Source organism: Rhinolophus ferrumequinum, chromosome 5, assembly GCF_004115265.2.
Source record: "Rhinolophus ferrumequinum isolate MPI-CBG mRhiFer1 chromosome 5, mRhiFer1_v1.p, whole genome shotgun sequence".
Lineage (NCBI taxonomy): Eukaryota > Metazoa > Chordata > Mammalia > Chiroptera > Rhinolophidae > Rhinolophus > Rhinolophus ferrumequinum.
Window position 1 is genome coordinate 13,475,627 of NC_046288.1, and position 15,958 is coordinate 13,491,584.

At 38.2% G+C, this 15,958-nt stretch overlaps 1 protein-coding gene across 19 annotated transcripts in view; it reads left to right on the forward strand.

Moving 5' to 3' along the window:
• APBB2 (amyloid beta precursor protein binding family B member 2) overlaps positions 1-15,958 on the forward strand; it is a 339,655-nt gene that overhangs the window by 94,175 nt on the left and 229,522 nt on the right. For 17 of the 19 annotated variants that reach the window (XM_033105673.1, XM_033105672.1, XM_033105682.1 and 14 more), the window contains one exon: positions 9,135-9,238. The exons of 1 other annotated variant lie outside the window; for it this stretch is intronic. The gene's annotated coding sequence lies outside the window, so the exon portion shown is untranslated. Of the gene's footprint in view, positions 1-5,998; positions 6,027-9,134; positions 9,239-15,958 lie in introns of those variants that run through there. One more of the 19 variants, XM_033105675.1, reaches the window with a different exon arrangement.

Consider the following 15,958-nt stretch of genomic DNA (forward strand, 5'->3'; position numbering starts at 1 on the left):
AAATTCCCCAAATTTGTCCTCCAAATCTTTACCATGTAAAAAAGCATTTAAATGAGAATCCAAGCAAAAGACCATATATTGCTTTTTTTGTTGGGTTTTTTTTTTTTTTTATTGTCGTACCTCTTAAGTTCCTTTAAATTTAAAATTCCCACTAAGATGTTAAGACTGTTAGATTTTAGAGTACTGAGAAGTTTATGGTGCTTTCTTTCCCCCCTCTCCCGCTGCTATTTACCATTGATATAATTCAAAATAAAAACAATACTGAATTTCAATAAAATAAATCTCAGGAAGTCCAAATAGATTCAGATTTCCCCCAATCGAGATGATGATTTTGATGCTAGTTTGGAAATCTCAAGTGATCACACTTTTTAATAACTCAGCATGTGCTTTCTTGTCTTGAGTAGTCTGATACTAGATGCACAGAATTCAACAGATACAATGGCATATTTCCAATTGAGCCAAATGTCTGGTGTGCCTAAATTTCACAGGTATGAAGCCGGGACGGCTTCCTAGTACTGTACAGACACACAGGAGAGATTTTCATTTCCGTTGTGTATATAAGCCTTCCAGACATTAAGTTGCAATCCTTGCAGGTAATTTCACAGTGAGTTTCACAATCTTTCTTTAAGGCCCCAAATCAGTTAGGACTGTGGGTGAAATGGTAGCCTGAATACTGGAAGCCTGCAAGAGAAACTTACCTTGAAGTTGGAAGAGAGTAGAGATGGAAAGCAGAGGGTGCAGAACCTGGTTCATCCCACTTCAACCAGGAACGCCCTGGTTATGCCATGGGGTGGCTGGGCTCCGAGTCACAGACACGTATGATTGGGCAAATGTCTAGGTTTGGAGTGGGTGTGAAATGCCCACCTGCTGGGGCTGCAACTTCTGCAACTTACAGAATAAACCTGGCGTCCTTTGGAACTTCAATGAAGGGGAGTTGGGTATTTGGGGAATGTTTTCTTGCAGATGTGTACCCATAATTGCCTTTTCCTAATGATCTCTCCTTGTTATGCTCCGGAATTTGGGCTGTTTCCACCTCGCTTGCAGGTACCTAGTGAGTGCTGCTTTAATTTATTCCATTGAGCCTTGTTGTGGAACCCAGCCCACCTTGCCTGTGCTGGGTGACACGCATTTCCACCTCTGTTTCAACTTGCATGCGGTTCTATTGACCCACTTGGAAGAGGTTTAGTGTAGCACCTGCTTGTTTTGTCTTCTGTCCTTAATTTGGTTTGTCTTTTATTGTATTCCAGCTCAATGGATTCTTTCTCTTTCTTTTAAGGGAAAGGAACCTGAGAAAAACAATGCTTGTGGTGGTAACTGCTTGTTAAGTGTAATTGCTATTTTATGTTCATCTGCATGTTAAAATGAGTATGTAGGGAATTGCTAAATTCACCAACCTGTTATCTCCCAAGTCTAGTCTGTTTAAGTATGTTTGTTGGTTAAATAAAGATATAGCCATGCAGAGTGAAAATGTCCAAATGTACAGTTCTTTTATGCATTTAAAATTTTTATTTCCATCAGCAAGAGTCATTATAGAATACGTGGAAATTATTCCAGAAGAGCAGAAAGAAGAAACGCAGAGATAACTAGCATTAATACTCTGTGACTATGTCTTGTCACTTTAGTCTATATGCTATATCTCTTTAAACGGACATAATTTCCCTCTAACCATCTAGAACTTTTTGCTACTCAAAAGTGCGGTCTATAGTTCAGCAGCATCAACATCTCTTGGGAGCTTGTAAGAAATGCAGAATCTTGGGCTCTGCTCCAAACCTACTGAATCCTAATTTGTATTGAACAATATTACATATACACTAAGATTTGGAAGCTGCAGAACGTAGCGTACCCAGGGTAGCAAGTGAAGTGGGTATGACCCAAAGGGCCAGGACCCGCACTCCTTCTTCTCCATTTCCCCTTGTCACTCTTTCCTAAAATAGTTTTCCTCGGTATATATAACGATAAAAATGAGGTCCACATTTTTTTAGCAAGCCGTTGCCACCTTGTTGAGAAACCCTACTGTGTCATGCATAAACATTTCATTCAGTGAACATTCCTGAAGTGCCTGCTGTGTTCCAGGCACACATGCGGCAGTCATGCAGGCTGCCGTTAAGACTTGAGTACACTGCAGTAGAAGCACACAGAGGGCCAGGAGGACTGGTGTTTGGTTCTGTAGGGATCGGGGCTGGACGTCAGAGAGACAGATGGTCTCTGGGCTGAGTCTGGAAATATGGATCAGTGAACATGAGTGATGAGTATGCTGGGCTCTGGAGAGAGCACAGAGTTGGATAATATGTACCGTTTTCCCCGAAAATAAGACCTACCTGGACAATCAGCTTAATGCGTCTTTCGGAGCAAAAAATTAATATAAGACCGGGTATTATATTATACCCGGTCTTATATTATAGTAAAATAAGACTGGGTCTTTAATATAATGTAATATAATATAATATAATATAATATAATATGTAATATACTATCGGGTCTTATATTAATTTTTGCTCCAAAAGACGCATTAGAGCTGATTATCCGGCTAGGTCTTATTTTCGGGGAAACACGGTCTCCCTTCCTTTAAGGATGATATGCTGGTTTTAAGGACAGCAGACAGTGTTTCAAGCTACTACTAATAACAATACGAAGCACTTTGGTATTAGAGTGGAACCGGGGTCCGAATATCAGCTTTACCACTTGGTGACGTTAGACAAGTTATTTCATCTGCCTGAGTATCCATTTCTTCTGTAAAATAGGAATAAAATAACATAAATGACAGTGATTTTTAAATGAGATAACATGGCAAAGCACTTGCCTACAGTGGGTGCAGAAGCAATGCTGTGTGGCAAAGATATTAAAAGAGTGCCACAGACAAAAATATTGAGGAAGAACAAAGAAAAGAGAGGTCGTTTCTGGCTGGAATATGAGAGACTGTGGCCAATATGGCCTTGAGGATGTGAACAAAGAAGAGAGCGTGTGAAGAATGGGCCATTGGGAACTGAAGTGAAAGATGAAGCTGCAGTGTTGAGACTGAATAGGCTAAGAAAAGAGGTAATAGAAGCAAGAGATCAGGTGTGGTGGGGAGAACTCTGTTTGAAACATTGAATTTGAGGCAGTTGCTGGAAGTTGTTTGAGTTCTAGAATGCATGTTTGCTTCAGACACATGCCCCTGTCCCGGGCTTAACCAGCTCTGGGCACCAAGTGAGGTCCACAGCCTTCCCTGGTCAGGGCGTTTGGTCACTGTAAATCCTGCAAAGGGACTCTTTCTGGCTCATCGGAAATGTCCCCACCCACACAGAGTTTCTCACCAGGATGGGAAACAAGGCGGATTTTTTATAACCTTGAGACCTAATTCTTCAGAATGGGTGGAGGAGAACTGTACTTTTCTGTTGCTAATTTTTATCCATTGTCATCCACTTCTTTGGGTTTCTTTTTCAGTCTTCTTCCTCCCAGCTAACAACCATTAATTGCTACAGAACAGAGATGAATTGGAAAAAGTTTTTTGAAGAATGGACTAAATGCTCTAATACCCGTGGACTATATTCCTATTTGTGTCAATTTCCTTTCTACCATAAATTCCTTTATGATCTCTTAATACGGAATGGATACAGCCTGCAAGTAACCATGGTTACTAGTTTTTATAGGTTACAGCTAGCCTGCCAGTTAAGATGCTAACATTTTGCCAAATTTGCTTTGTTTCTGTATATCTCTGTTTCTGTGTCTGTCTCTCTCTCTACACACATATTCTCTCTCTTTCTCTCTTTCTTTGAAAACCTTTTGCTGAACCATTTGAGATAGTTGTAGAGATCATAACCCTTTAGCCCTAAATACTTTAACATGTATCTCCCAAGCACAAGAATATTCTCTCACATAACCCATAACACTGTTATCATCAAGAAATGTTATTTCACATATAGATAATATTTGAATACCTGTTCAAACTTCCTCACTTATTTCAATAATGTCTTTTAGAACCCCTCTCCTCATCTAAGATTCATCAACAATAATTTGTTGCATTTTGTCTCTTTAGTTTTCTTTAATCTAGAACAGTTCCCCTGTTTTTGTTTCTGTCATTCATGGCACTGATATCTTGGAAGATTCTAAAACAGTTGTTTTGTAGAGAGTACCACAATCTGGACTTGTGTGTTACTTTATGATTAGACACAGATTAGGCATACTACCCAGTTCCGGTGTATGTGCACGATATTCAGTGGTCCTATAACCGATGATACCGACCATCACGTGAGTAAGGTGGTGTGCCAGAGCTTACCCTTAGGTAAGCGGCAAGTAACCCATGGAGTGATACTTTGAGACTGTGTGCGTATCCTGTCCCACAGCAACCATTTCCCTAATGGTTTAGCATCCATTAACGATCCTTCTCTGAATCAGTTGTTGCCTTCATGGTTGCAAAGTGGGATTTTCTATTTCTGCTATGCCTTTGGTGTTTATTAGCTGGCATTATTTATAAAGATGAGCTTATCACTATCCTCTTTTTCATGAATATCTATGGATTTATGGTTCCTTTTTTATTCAGTGTGTTCTAATTCATCCATATCATTCTTTTTGTTGTTCAAACTATCCCACATTTTTCCAGTGGGAGCCCTTTTAGGGCAGCTCCTGTGTCCTTTTGTCATGTCTGCATTAATATTTGAGTACTTGCTTGCTTTCTGGCATAGTAAGATATTCTAGGTTTATCTTGTGCTCTCCTTGCCTCGATCCTGGACCCAACTATTTCTCCAAAGAGATAAGGTATTTAGAAACAAAGATCTGGGTACTTTTCTTAAAACTGCATTTAATCCAGAGAAAGTTAAAAGCCATTAATCCTTTGTTTAAGTTCCCCCATCCCCCAGTTACTGTTAAAATATTCCCATGGAGGCATTGGGAGTTTAGAAGTTGGAAGGAAAGGACCAATAAGAGGAGGAGGTTCGTGGAAAGTGAAGGTCTTTGGGCTTTGGACCGGAGGTGGCACAATGATGCAAAAAGGGATATGAGAAGGTGCCAAAGACTGATTTAGATTATGTTGGCATTTGGCCCAGGGAGTGACTAGAGAGCCTGAGAAAGTAATTTCTGCTTATTTTCCAGGTAGACTCTGAAAACATTGGTTACCCTTTTTTATATCCCATAATGCTAAGAGTCTGTATTCCCCTGAGCTATGCATATGCTAATTCTTACAGCAATTTAAGAAATATAGGTTCCATACTGAGAGTTCCTAAGTGCTCTATATTTTCAGAGTCAGCGTGAGGAATGTATAGATGGATGTATACTGCAGCATGTCTTCTTTTAACAATTAAAATTCGTTGGTTTTTTTTGAATACTTGCCGTTGAATATAGTATCTCAGTTTATTTGCTGATTATAATATTTGGTTGCAAATTATTAAAGGTGCATATGTGCAACATTTTAGGCAGGGACTTGTGAGACACGGAAACCAAGAATTTCCAAGTTATTTTCCAAAGTAATCAGCATGCATTTGATAAAATGATAGAATCTTTGAGGGGGATCTTGAACTTAAACTGAGAGATTATTCTGGAACTCAGTATCTCCTTTCTGATCTCTTATACGCCAGCATAGTTAAAATGTTCATTTGCCTACTCTAATTCTTTCAAGCAGACCAAAACATGATGCCAGTAGCTTTTTTTTTCCATTTGATAGGGAACCTATGACAATACTTAAAAATGCAAAAGCACATTTGAAACAGAAGGGTTTTGTTTTCATCGAAGTCAGCATTTTTGGAAATAAAAAAACAAAACAAAACAAAAAAACACTACTACATCTAAACTTTGTGCAGCAGGAATACGGTTATTATTCAGATTTATACACGGAATGTTACAGATGCTTTGTAATTTTATGAAACAAACTGCACACGCGTGCACGCGCGCATACGCCCACTAAACCACTGACTTAATCCTCAGTACGTTCTTGTGAATGGAGAATCACATTAAAACAACGGCTGTATACCAGTTACTGGATTGTGGTTTGCGAGGAAGGTAAAGCTGAAAATCGAAAGGGACACATCATTTGAATGGGTTGCCAGCAAGCACAGGTGAGTGAGCAGCCAAATTGTCCCAAACTGTCCCTTGACTCCTGGGCGCTTCACCGTTCAGTGCTTATGTGATGCTGGTCAGTGCATGGGATTAAATTACTCACCCTCATGAGGAAGGAGTCACCATTTTTGGCAAATGGATGATTTTTGAAGTCAAGCTTTGTTGTTGTTGGGAACATTTGGATACTACTGAGTTCTTTTGGAGGTCATAAAGACCAATCTCTCTTTTCTTGCTTTCTATTTGAAATGCCCAAGTGAGGCATTCATCCCTACGCCCACATCCATTGCAGCTTGTGTGTCTTTCATCTTGATCTTGTTTGAAAGGAGCTTTATCCAGAACAGTTTCTTCATTCAGAAGGAAATTTCTTTCAGACATTAAGACAGCTTGTATACAATTACATAATTAAAAAATCTTCTTTCGTCTGGATTTTACCAAATCTGTGACCGTTTTAGCCAGTAAAAGCAAATTATATTTTGGCCTCTAATGGATTTATATACTTTGAACATCCCTGTGGGGACTGTGTTTGCTCTTGAATTGCGAGATAAAAAATACTTTCAAGGGTAATACTTGAGGAGGAAGTTTTCGGTGTCCTTGTTCTGGGGTTGGCCTTCTTTCTATTGGCTGGATTCACATGTGAAATTACAATTGGGATAAAAAGAGGTTTTCCCTCCAAATGCCTTAGTCTTATTGTTATGTTGCATATTGTTATTTTCAATTGTAACATTAGATGTGATTATTGGGGAAAATTTGGGTACTGCAGGAAAAGTCAAAGAAAGTAAAAATTATTCTACTCTAATTCTCTTATATCTAATTAATAGCTATTCCAATGTTGACTTTTTTTCCTCCTAGTGTTTTTTTCTAGATATAAATACTTTTAAACAAAATTGAACATATTGCTTTATAGTCTGCATTCCCAATGAACATTGCTTAAAAACATTTTCCCATTTAATTAACTGTCTTACAGATTTTTAAAAACTGTTTATTGTTGGATATTTATATTTTTTAAATTGCTTAAAATGATATTACGTACAATATAAAACTTCTTTGTATATATTTTTATGTGTATCTTACACTTTTTTAGGATAAATTCAGTCTTTTTTTAATTCGTTGATTTGAAGGAATGAAAAGTAATTCAATTGTTTTTTCTTATCAGCAATTACGATTAAGCCCTCCTGTCTGCAAGAATCTATCTCTATAACACCGTATGCTTGGTCTGTATAGAATGGCTCAGTAACACCTCTTTTATCTAACACCATTAGAGAATTTATCATAAATAATTTTTTCACATAACTGAAACAGACCCTTAAGGGTCCATACTTGATAACTGTAAATATTGTGAATGAGAATCTTTCTAAAATTGTATTGCATATGTTGCGATCCCCTTTAACATAATTAAAAGATATGAAAATCACAATTTAACCCCGTCTGGTTTAAATCACAAGCATCCTTACAAACACTAGTTATGATACAGTCAGTCCTACTGAAATGCGACCTATATATGCATTTCTAAAAACCACCATCCTATGCAAAATCATGCAGTAAAACCCACAGAACTTGGGGGCTTACAGGGTCAGGGACATAACACTCAAAAGCCTTTATCAGTCTTTACCAGTGATACATTAAAAAGGTAAGATAGGAACTGAATAAAAATTGTAGCACAATTTTACATATATAGGTGGTTAAGGAATAAATAAATTGCAGAATAAATATGGCAGTTTACTTTGACAAAATCCTGACTTTTTCATGTGGATTGAGGCCTTGGAAGAAGGGTTGCAGCTTGGGAGTTATTCTGCAGTGGTGGAAGGAGGGTTACCTGAAATCAAAAGGAAAGTTGGGGCACCTGATGTGGATGGGTGTGGCTCATAGCACACTGGTAGAAACTGAGATCCGTGGTAAATGTTTGAGGCTGGGCTTTGTATATTCTGTGTATCCTTACTCAGCTGGGTTTATCTGGACACAACATTCTGCTATTACCTAGTATTGCTTGCAGTGAAGTCATACATAAATGAACGTGAAATTCGAGTTATGATCTCATTGTTCCCTATATCAGTCTTGGAAGAAACAAGCTTTAGAGCAGAACTGAGTGTACTGTGTTATAATACAGGGATGTGTAAGGGATATTCTGCTCATCTCTATCCTACATAGAGTTAATGCATGTAAAATACTTAGAGAAGAATCTGGTATGAGAGTCAACACTGTGGAAGTATTGGCAGTGACGAGGACAATAACAGTAAGTGATGCCTGGTGATGTGTCTGGGGTTCTGTCTACTGTTCAGTTATGACCGCCTACTGTAGCAGCTCTTCCTGCCTCCTTCTAATTGACCTGTTTTTCAGTCTTGTACGGCTCTTAAATGAGTTTATCCTCTTAGAATTACATCTAACTTAAGGCCCAGAGTGGGAGAGAGTAGACTTTAGGTTATGGTTCGCCTGTGGCATCCGTTTTACCTACTCAAACTTTTTAATCGTAGGAATGAGTTATATTCATTTACAGGATTGTGGAGAAGTAACTTATGTTTTCGCTGAAGTTATTATCATGCAGACTTTGGGAATTTTTTGTTTTATTAGAAAAAAATTAAGAGGTTTCTCTCTTCTCTTTCTTACCTGCAAAAGTGAAAGGTGCTGAAATGAATATATCCGAAGGGCATTTTAAAGTTGTTGATGATTTTCTTTAAGTTGTTATTGTTCACTTCTGTTTACATCCGCCTCTGTTTGTGAGATGAGCTCATCTTTGGAAGGTGGGGCAGACTTTGCCTCCCAAGTCATAGTATAATTAGAAGTCCAGATCCTCCCTCAGTGCTTTTTATGACTCCCTGAGAAGGACACTTTTTTTTTTTTTTTTTTTTTTTTTACCATGAATTGTTGCCAAGAAGCCTTGCTGTTTCTTGCTTTAGTAACTTTAATAAGACAACAGATCAAAATACCATCTAGATTTAGCAAGCCTGTTAGTATTGTTCTGAAAGAAAAGTAGCTAACAAAGCTCATCATTTAGATATTCCAGTGAAATCTATTTTAATTATACAGAGAGATTGAATAGCAGTGGGGTGTTTTGATTTCTAATTTCCAATCTGACTTTGAATTTTAACTTTTTGTCTCTACACAATTTTTAGATATATTTGGGCTGCCTGAATTCATTGAGTGATTGCTATTAAGTAACAAGACTTTGGAAAAAGGGAACTTGCCTTCTGAGCTTTGTACCAAAGACCTGGGAAGAGTAAGTAATTTTTAACTTGCTTTAAAAAAAAAAATTGTTATACTTCTCTCAGAAAGTTAACAGTGATTCTGTGGCTTTTCTACTTCCTTTCTTTCCTGGCTTTGTAAGTTTTATGTGCTCCTATGGATTTGAAACAAGAAAGAGACTCAGGAGATCTTTTGGCGGGGGGGAACCTTCTAAAGAGATTAGGATGACTTTCTGCATTGTGCCATTTCTTTGGGGTTTCATAAACTGAGTCCTCAAGGTTGTGATAAAATCTTTTGTCAGATGTGCAGTAGATGGATTAAACATTAAAGGTAAGGGAATGTAGTATGTTAGGACAGAAAAGTGAGTCCAGTTTTCTGAGCTTCAGGTGTTCTAGATTTTTAGGTAGGCTCTTTGGTTCTGCATTTTTAGAATAAGCATGAAGTCCACTTGGTTCTTTTCTTGTCTGCAAAAGAAAACAAATATGGAGTCGCTTGTTCAATAAGCCCCTCATGAAGCTTGGTCTTGGAAGATTTGATGTACCTGTCAGTTTTATTATTTTATACCCTTTTTGAGCTACTCTAAGATATTCTAATTGAGACACCTGTATGAATGGTTTTGCTATCTTTTAGAAAAAATTACTTGGGACTATAAAGTTTTATTCTCCGATCTTTTTGAAAAAGTAAAATAGGTCTTAAAGATAATAAAGTCAGTGTGCTTTTTTGTAGATAGTACTTGAAAGTATGAATGGCCCATAAGAATATAAGCAAAACCACACACACACACACACACACACACACACACACACACACACACACACACACACACCCCCTTTCTGGCATGTTCAGAAACAATATCATTGACAATAGGAACTGTTCACCCATTAAATTGCTAGATAGTTTTCTAAACTTGGTATGCCTTGTGTCTTACAGCTCCTCTACATTTCTGACAGGACAAATGAGCTAGTTCAAACATGTCTAAAATAAAGCAAAGCAGAAAAGAACTTTGTCTAAAAGTTCCATAGAAGTATTAAATAGTAAGATCAGATTATATTGTTATATTGTATTTACCATAAAGTTATTTATAATGAAATTGTGTATTATTTTGTTATACCTATGATAAGGTAAGGGTCTTTAATTATGAACCCTATTTGTATTGAAAAAAATGTTATCTACATACACCACGAATATTAATTTCTGAGGGCTGTCAAGTCTCTGCTAATATAAATCTGTTGAAAGCAAAGACTTTGAAAATTTTCTCCCCAAATAATTCTTTTGTTACAGTGAAATGTTTTCAGTAGTGAAATACTATTGTCAACAGAATTTTTAAAAATGATAGCAATTTATTTGGTTGGATTTTGTAGTCTGGTATTCACACATTAACCTTAAAATAAAGGAAATCTTATATAGTGTAGTTGTTATTCCATCTTGGAAGGATATTTGGAAAAGGATTATGTTGAAAGTCACCAATCTGTCCACATAAATGGAATGAAAAGGGCAAAAGATTAATTCTCTGGGCTTCAAGATCCAGATATTTGCAGTGGTATTTAGATTGGAAATATAACTTAGCCCCAGAAAGTAAGCTGCTTAAACTGCCTTTCAAATAATTTAGCATCTCTTGAAAATTTAATATGGTCTCTGGTGAAATATTTTTTTTCCATTTATACCAAAATATTTTCTTGGTGACGTTGTTGTAGAAGTTATTTTTCTATTTTGTAGAGACAAGGCATCTAACAATAATAAGCTAAAGACAGACACTGTGTTACCAGAGGGACCATGGAAACAGGTCCCTGCTTACTCAACCTGATGTCATAGGTGAATATTTACGTGCACCGAAGGATGGTCACAGCTCACCTTTAGGTTAGAAAAAAATAGAAGACTGTTATAACGTATAAGTATGATTCACATAAATCTAGTCCTGAAGAACCAGTTATATGGAAGTAAACATTAAGGGAGAAGGTAGGGCGGTGGGGGGTGGGGGGAAAGATAAATCCTTTCTGAAATTTACAAGTCATGAGAGAATATTTTTTTTTAAATTAAAGTTTATTGGGGTGACATTGTTAGTAAAGTTACATATGTTTCAGGTCTACAATCCTGTAATACATCATCTATGTATCACATTGTGTGTTCACCACCCAGAGTCAGTTCTCCTTCCATCACCACATATTTGACTCCTTTTACCTTCATCTACCACTCAAGAGGATGTTTTTGACAGTACTTTGAAAACTGTATGGGGTTCTTAAATGTATTGGTAATTTCTTTTTTTGGGGAGGCAAGTGCTGTTTTGGGGAACATTCAGAACCCCCAAAAAATCTTCACATTTCTTTTTAGCTCCCTTTCGTCCTCTACTTTTATTTTTTTCTTAATTACAAATGTGTTTTCAAGGTCTTCCTTGTTTCAATCATTTTTTTTAATTATTGGAGGTAGATTTCTGGAAACTTGAGTCTGTAATGTTGGCAAAGTGTCGATGCACTTTTGAAAAGTTAGCAATGGATTACTTTAAAACAAGTGAAAAATAGTTTCTACATTATTATCGTATTTGCTACATATATATAGTATGTTAATACTAAAATAGAATATGCTACCAATTGTATAGTAGCCTGTTTTTTCCATTTAACAATAAATAATGAATTCCTATGTCAATAAATACTTATTTACAATATCATTTTTAGTGAAAGCAAAATAATTGGATCTTAGCTTTTTGTTTAATTTGAGGCTATCCTGCCTTTCAGTTAGGAAGGAATATAAATATGTGAGATGTATGGTGTAGGTTTTTCATCTGCAAGCAGAGAAGGGACTAGGATTCTCCTTCTATAATCCCTACAGTATTTACTGTAACCAGGCATGTTCTGATTAGGAGGCTCATGGGATTAAATAACGCGTTCAAAATTGTAAGTGTCACTGTCTGACAGGTACTACCGGTACTTGTTAAATTAACAAATGGAATAAAGTTAAATGATAAATTTAGAACAGTGATTTTAAAAACATATATTTGTGTGTGTGTGTGTGTACAGTGTACACACACACAAACACACACATATATATATATTTTTATTTACAAGCCTGTATACATATAATATAGTCAAAATTTCTCCTGGTAGAGTAGGGTACTTCTTAGTTCACGTGCTATAATGACATATATCAAGATTTCATGGCATTCTGCCCTGAGAGTGGCTCACTGTTTGAAGAGGTATGGAAGCTATAGCTTCAAGTCACTGTGTTTTCACACTAATTCTTGGAGTAGGGATTATTGAAAGTCAGGGGGGAAAGTAACTTGCCTACTTTTATACTGCTAGAAAATGTTTGCGTTAGGATTCCAATTTCAATCCATCTAACTTGAAAGCCCATGCAATGTCCTCCCGACTTCTGTGAGCTGGTGGGGAAGGTAGACTCACAAATGCTCGGGGCCTGCCGAGGAAGGGACAGTCATTTCAGCTGAGGCATCAGGAAATGTGCTCGCTGCACTGAAGAGCTGGTGATGAAGTAAGGCTTGTGGGCTGAGTTAGAAGACAGAGAGAAAAGGGGAGAGTAGCTGGGGCTGCAGGCAAAGCATGTGCAAAGGCACAGAGGGATGGAAGCTCATGGCATGTGCAGAGTGGCAAGAACTCCCCAGGGGTTGGGTTCTGGGGCATGTTGGAGAGCAGAGTAGGCTCAGGTTGCAAAGCCTTGGTTCCAGAGTGATGGGGGCCCCAGGTGTGCCATGCGAGAGACCGGGGGTTTCTCAGTAATATAGAGACATGAGTGGTTTAAGGTATAGAAGTTTCACAATTGGTTGGGAGTTTTACAAAGTTCACTTGGGCATATAGCCTGCAAAAGAGAACGCTGGAGACTGGAGACCCAGGGCTGCTCTGTGAGGCTGTATAGATTGTTCCCTGCACAAGGGTGAGTGTGAGCTGTGGGGATGATACCTATTCAGTATTTTACTCACCAAGCTCTGTGCTCTTGGGGTTGGGGCTGCCTAGGGAGGGCACCTTTTAAAATTTTCACAGTAAGATGCTCTACTTGCCTTTTAATTGCTTATAAAATAATAGGAGAGATTAAATTGGTCAAAGAAATAATCATGTTCCCTAAGGCTCAGGAGTCTGGAGGTGGACATGGAGGTCCCAACTATGTGACATTGGGCATGTTCCCTCCCCACCCTCTCAAAATCTATTTCCTTGTTTTTAAGGGAGAGTTGATAATAGGAATCGAGCAGGGCCCTGGACAGAGCAGTTAAGGGGCGTTGGTAGGAAAGGGAGCTAGAGATGGAGAAATAACAGGTCAGAGACTGGACGCCACTGCTGGCAGTTAACCCCGAGAGTGTGCTGGGAACTATATTAAGACTTTTACATGTTTTATCTTATTTAATCCTATGTCAATTCTGAGAGATAGATGTTATTGCCTCTTTTTAAAGATTTTGAAACTTTGGCTCAGGGAGCTTAAATGACTTGTCTACTGTCACCCAGCTAGGGAGTGGCATAGTCAAGACTTGAACCCAGCTCAGTGTGACTCTCCTGTGTATGCTCTTAGCCACTGTGCTGTGCTTGGAAGTAATCTTTTCTGTGTGTTGAACTCCCTTAATGTCCTACTTCAATCCCTGATGACTTTGATTTTTTCTTTCATCGTTTTTAAAACTTGAATTGGGTCATAGTTATTTACATAATGTTTTATTTAATTTACCGCACTGAAATCCTGAGGACTGGAATCCAGTCTCGTTCATTTACTCTTTGCTCCATCAAATATGCATTGATAAGATGAATAATCTCTAAGATATTTTTCTGTCTCCTAAAATTCAATAATTTTTAATGATGAAAGTAAAACTTCAGTTGCAATTATGGTCAAGTATCACTTAAAAAGGAGTCACTGGGATTTTACTTTGATATCTAGATTGATTGCTAAGGTTTGAGGACGTTCCTAATTGCCATTTAATCTGAAAAATAATTTGTGACTTGCTGTCAGAGACTGAAACCAAGACTAAAATGTACTTTGCAAGCCCTTTTTGTAGGCTTTTTGTAGGTAAAGCTGGCATGCAGCTTCGTTGCTGTGGTAGGTGTAAAACTCAAATGTCTTACATGATAATTTTGAGACCATAAAAAATGTTGCACTGTCATTCATTTAGGTAAGAATGGAAACTCTCGGGGAGCCTTTGTGCTGAGGGTCAGTCACTCTTGTTTGATCCCAGTTGGACGCAGATTTAGACAACGAAGAGAAGTGCTACCCCAGTTCAGGGCAGATTATCAGAGGCCCAGGGGTCAGACTGCCTCAATTTACATCCCAGCTTCTTGGTGTGACCTCTGTGATCCTTGGCAAGAAAGTATCTGTAAAATGGGGATGGATAAGAAAGCAGGTTGTGGTAATAGGTTCCCGTGACTGGTTCATCGGGATTGTAGGGGGGAGAAAAATCCTCATCCAGATGTGAGCCATTTTTGCTCAGATACTCTTTAAAGGAGACCAAAATTGTGAGCTTGATGAACAGAATTTGATGCTTCAGTATTAGTGCCCATGTTTATCCCAGGATGACCCTTTGCTGTTTTTAAAGTGGAGTTCACGTTGTCTTATAATTACTGCATGTGCTTTGTGACCTCTAAGCAGGAAGGTTAGGCTTTGCTCCATGCCCGAGGAGAGTAAGAAATGATGGTGTTTAAGAAAATGGAAAATGTTCTTCGAGAGCAGCATTGCCTCTGGGCTTTGAGAAACTCTGGATTTTCTTTCATTTTTCCAGAAGAGTAGCACGAGTGAGCTGTGTGAAAGGAAGCCAAACTCTGGGGAAGCTTCATAGCTTGTCTCTGCCATTGTTACTGGAAAAGAAGACGGTAAGGGCCCTTCAGTAGCTCCCTTAGCCTCAGTAAATGGTCAGTTCAAGTGCCCTGGAAATAAGCACAATGGAGCCTCTTATTCCCCTTGGCCACCGCTTGGCCTGAAGGGAAAGAGCAGCAGAGTGGGTCTCAGAGCATGGCTGTCTGTATGCCTGTTGGTCACAGGTCTCTTTTCTTTCATCAACATGAAGTTGCACATGTGTTATGAGGCCCTTCTGAGGTTTTCTATCTTAGATTGCTAGAAGAGCAGGCACGTTGGAAAACAATACTCCTCAGACCTAGTCTTATTCTTGGAATGTTTGACTGCTTAGTTTTGCACTTGAGAGTAAGGGCAAACTTGGCGTGTGCATTCTTGACTGTGGAAAGCAGGAGGTACACTGCATTTTGAATCTGAAACCCATTTCCAGAGTTATCTTCCTCCACTGTGTGACCGCTGCAGAAAAAGCTGCAGTCTGCTGTAAGCTGGTAATCCCTTAATACATGGATATTTCGGTGGGGAAAATGAAATCAGACCGCATACCTTTCCCTTTTACTTGTGAACTAATTATTGTTTTCCTGCATTTAAAAGCAGATGTTAAACTCTTCCTTTGATGTTCAACAGCAGACAGACTCCAGTTGTGTGTTACAGCTTTTGGTACATATCTGTTGTTTGAATAAAGATCAGCTTTGGCAAATTAGATTTTGATGGTTACATTTTTGACCTGGAGCCACAGAATGGAATGGTTAATTTATTCTTTCATTCAACTCACATTTATTTGATTTCTGCCTGGCCCTTTACATAAATTGTTTTCAAATCTCGCAAATACCACAAATACCTTACAAACTAGAGATACTGCTATCTCTAGTAGAGGAGAAAAATAAGGCATATAGAGTGATTAGGACTATTTCATAGATTAAAAAAATAAGGCATAGAGAGTGATTGGAAAACTTGCTCACGGTTACACTGTCATTAAGTGGCCGGG